Source organism: Lissotriton helveticus, chromosome 4_1 (assembly GCF_964261635.1).
Source record: "Lissotriton helveticus chromosome 4_1, aLisHel1.1, whole genome shotgun sequence".
NCBI classification, from domain to species: domain Eukaryota; kingdom Metazoa; phylum Chordata; class Amphibia; order Caudata; family Salamandridae; genus Lissotriton; species Lissotriton helveticus.
The window spans coordinates 858,288,241-858,292,601 of record NC_136063.1 but is presented as its reverse complement, the minus strand read 5'-3'; the positions used below and the strand labels follow the sequence as shown (position 1 = coordinate 858,292,601).

General features: G+C 40.6%; 1 non-coding gene across 1 annotated transcript; it reads right to left on the bottom strand.

Annotated features, from left to right (window-relative positions):
• Positions 1–2,281: 2,281 nt before the first annotated feature.
• On the bottom strand, positions 2,282–2,621 carry LOC144829904 (small nucleolar RNA snR37). The gene has a single exon (XR_013610882.1). It is a non-coding gene; the product is annotated as a small nucleolar RNA snR37 (small nucleolar RNA).
• Positions 2,622–4,361: the final 1,740 nt, after the last annotated feature.

The window sequence follows — 4,361 nt, the reverse complement described above, 5'->3', positions numbered from 1 at the left end:
AACATAGGGAGAAACCCGTTTTGGCTATTCAAGGGATTTCCTCTAAAGTGCACTAACCTTGTGGGCAAAATCCATGTCATTGCTGGGCAAGCGAGCCCTTGTTGGCGAACCAACATCGGTTCAAGCAGGGAAAACACCCTTTCCATCTATAGCCCATATCCGGTGAGTTGGTTACTCATTAGAGGGAACCTAAAATTGGATCATGTTGATCAAATTAAATGGCTGCACTATGTAAAAAACACTTTAGGGGCAATGGGCCTTTTGGAACTCTATGAAAATCCAACTAGTTGTAGGCTGATTACAATTGGATCATGTTGATCAAATTAAATGGCTGCACTATGTAAAAACCACTTTTGGGGCAATGGGTCTTTTGGAACTTTATGAAAATCCAACTAGTTGTAGGCTGATTACCAAAGCCAAACAGAAGGCTGCCTTTCGCCTGAAAGATATTCGGGAAAGAAGGGAGGCCCATCATCTGAAACCATCAGTGAATCTTTAATAACTGTCTCCTTCCATCGCTCAGGACATTCATTTCTACTTGGCACAGGTTTCTAACTTACAACATCGTATTATATTAGTAAGGTCCCGACTAAATTACATCCCCTTGAGGCTGGGGTACCTGGGCAATAGTCACTCACTGCTTGACTTACCTGCATGCCCATGTGATGGTTTATCCCCACAATCAGATTTACACCTGGTTTTATTTTGTACATTTTATGAAGATCCTAGAAAAAAAATATTTTACCTCTTGTACGGAGATACAATTTCAGAAAATGTTGGTTAGCACTTTACTCCATCCAAATGCTTGGGGACCAGTTTGTTTGCAACTGTATTGCATAATTTCTGTGGTCAACCATAAGGCTGAGAACTCAGTTGACTCCTGTTTCTTTACAGAATAGCCAAAGTGGATGATGTGTTTAATATTCAGATGGATTCAGCATTTTAATGATATTTGTTTTGATTATTTTTAGATAAAAAGTATTTTTTATATTAGGACCCCTTATGATGAGATTTTGTTATATTGATGTTCATTATGTGCAATTGAAAGATTGCAAATTAAAGGAATTTTGATTTGATTTGATTGCGAGAAACAAATTGAAGCGCTCTTCAATGTGGAAATCATTAAAAACAATAAGGGACACCTTCCTGCACAAAATCAATCCATTCAAGCGCTTTTCTTTTTTTATGTGTACTGCAAAATGCAGCACACATAGAAAAATGAAAGCATGAGGAGAAATGTTTTAATTTCTCTTCGTAGCGCCTCTCTAGTTAGGTTCTGAAGCATTCCCAGGTTTACGGTTTCTCATAAATCTGGGAATGTGTCAGGTTCCATGGGTGTTGCGTGGGAACACCCACAGCAACACCCATGGAATGTCCTTTCACGCAGTTTTCTGCGTGAAAGGGGCACATATTTATAAGGCCATGAAAAGCCACATAAAGTGGCTTTACGTGGCCTTACAAATATGCTGTGGAACCTGAACTTCAAAAAAGTGATGCTCCGAGGGCACAAAAGTGCCGCTAGGGGCCTTGTAAATGGGCCCCTGACTTTCTTTTTTCCCCATCCACTACACATGACTTTGTTGTACAAGTACTCCCTAACTCATATATCACACACACTGAAAGAAAAATATCAGAAGAGACTGGAAACGTCAAAAATCGTGAAAAAACACAACGGTCAAGCCAAAAAGCATTCAGGTACAAGTAGCGCAAACCTTTCCCAAGCATAAGCTACTGTGTCAGGTCGAGGTATCTGTTGCGATCAATGTGGTATTACACTGTGACATCTTCTCATGGTGGAAAAACTGCAACAAATTCTTGCTTTTAGTAGTGCAGTACTGGTTCCATGTATATGAGTACAGCAGGATAAGTTTACAGTGAGTAGTGTCAGTGAAAACTGGAGATCGACTGACTATTAGTCAGTAGACAGGTTTACAGACTTACCGTTTTGTGGTCAGCGTTATGACTGGAGTAGGTGATGGAACAAAAGTCAATTTCAAAGTGAAGTAACTTGCCCTTGCTACCTCATACATCTGTTTGAAAACTCACAACCAGTGTACATCAGCATAGGCCTTAAGGTAGGAAACTGCCCATTCCATTACACAAACAGCATACATGGGTGTAGGCTGTCAAACAACTCCAAAATTTGAAATTTAAAGATATGTTTACTTTCCTCTGTTACATTCCGAGAAAGGAATTTGAGCTCAACCCATGTGGGACCCATTAAAACACTCTTGAAAAAAGTGACCGAAATGTAAGCTACGGCTAGGCCTACAAAAGGTATGAGAATCGCCTTAAAAAAACGTAGATGGAAAAACACTCACTTTCCACATTTGTCATCCACTGTAAATGACTTTCCTATGAAAGCAATTTAATCTAGGGAAACGTAAGTGAAACACTTCGGGACATATTATCAAGGACGGCGTTAAAATTATCTCCAGTTTAGCGGCAGAAAACTGTCGCTAAAGCGGCGATAATGGGCTTGATAATATGCCCTGGAGAATTCCAATAGAAGCCCATGTTCACAACAGAACATGGACTTCTATTGGAATTCTCAAGGGCATATTATCAAGCCCATTATCGCCGCTAAAGCGGCGATAATTTTTAACGCCGTTCTTGATAATATGCCCCTAAGAATGCCATAGGCAGGCCAGAAAGCACTCATGTACAGGTAGCGCAAATATTTCCCAATCATAATCTATTGTGTCACGGCGAGGTGGGCTGTATGTGTTCAACAAGTTACTACACTGTGCCATCCTGAAATTGGGGGAAAAACTGCAACAATTCTTGCTTTTAGTATTGGAGTACTGGCACCATTTCTAAAAAGGTAGATCAAGGTGGGGCTAGGGAGAGATATGTCTCCAAAATGTGCAGTGGTACGAGGGTCAGAGAGTGTGTTGTGTCCACTGCCCCACCATTATGGGTGTTTTTTACCCAACTGAGGAACAGGGGTGCAATATTCCTTGTTTGCATTTAGCCAAAGACACCGTTGTTGGACACTGTGTTTTAATGATGGTGATATCAAAGATCAGGATATAACCATCCTGCATTAGCTTTCAGAGGACTTTAGTTCTTCAAAAGTATGTCAAAAATTAGACTATGGCATCATTGCAACGCCTTATCAGCTTTAGCAATGTTCCCCAAAACACAATTCTTAAAACAAAAAAATAAGATACAAAGAATCAAAGACAAAGTTGCCTATAATTAGGTCCCTCAGTGAGCCATTAGGGGCTTAACAATCAGATTGGAAGACATGTCTTCTAAACCCATTGCAGTACCCAGGAGGTCGCCTGTTCATGTGTTTGGTCAATCATTATGTTTTAAAAGGCATTGCAAAAATACGTAAAGCATTTAAAGCTAATTATTAATGATAGGCAGCTTCGTCCTGGAGCGATGGACTGTATTCCTTCAGACACTAAAATCCCAAAGGTATATGCGCCCGCCAAAATGCGCATGGAAGATTCCTTTGATTAGTAACTGTGTGTTCACATAAAACAAAGATTGATATGGTCTGGCTGTGCAGCTACTAGTTTGACTCCAGCAGGGTAGTTCTCGTATTTACTGAGCTACTTCTTCTAGAAAATAAAACAGTCAATTGCTGATTGAGGAACAGGGATGCGACCATAACTTTGCGCGTGTCTCTGTGTGTGTTCACCCACTTTCCAAACTAACTAAATAGACGCCATGCCTGTCAGCAGCCTACAAATGCTGCACTTATGCTCAGCAGAAGGCAACACTATGCTAAACTTTTCTGCTTTCCGTGTGTCCTGCTTCCGGAAGAGCTTGAGTGGCTATCAGCCCCTATACCTGTTTTCCTTTTTTTTTTTTAAATAGTGGTTTCCAGGGGTGCCAAGGGGGCAGGATTGTACCAGGCCTTTTCTCTGATCTGACACTAGGGTCTGCATTATTTTCAGGCCCAGTTCCTCGTTACTTGTATAAGAATTAATTTCACCTGCAGCATAACTCGGGGTGAAGCTCTACCATCCACAATCACAATGGTCTCTTGGACGACTAGAAGACATCAGTCCGCTCTTATCTGCTGCAGGGACAAGGGTTGCAGGCAACAGCACAGGACAGCCAGAGCCCACTCGTGCAGCAGCAAAGGGGCAGCAGACAATGCCCAGTTAGCTCACAATTATTTAATCTGTAAATTAGGTGTGCATTTCATTTTTTTTTAATTTGTGTTAAATTTCACGCTTCTGTATTTAACCCCTTTAATTCCGAATAACCAAAATCGTTTTAGATATATTCTCTTTTTATTGCTTCTGCATATTTATAAACAGGTATTTGTATAGTGCAAACCTAGCTGGAAAAGCAAAACAGCGCTGAACAATGTACAAAGACAAGTTATGATTATCTTACCT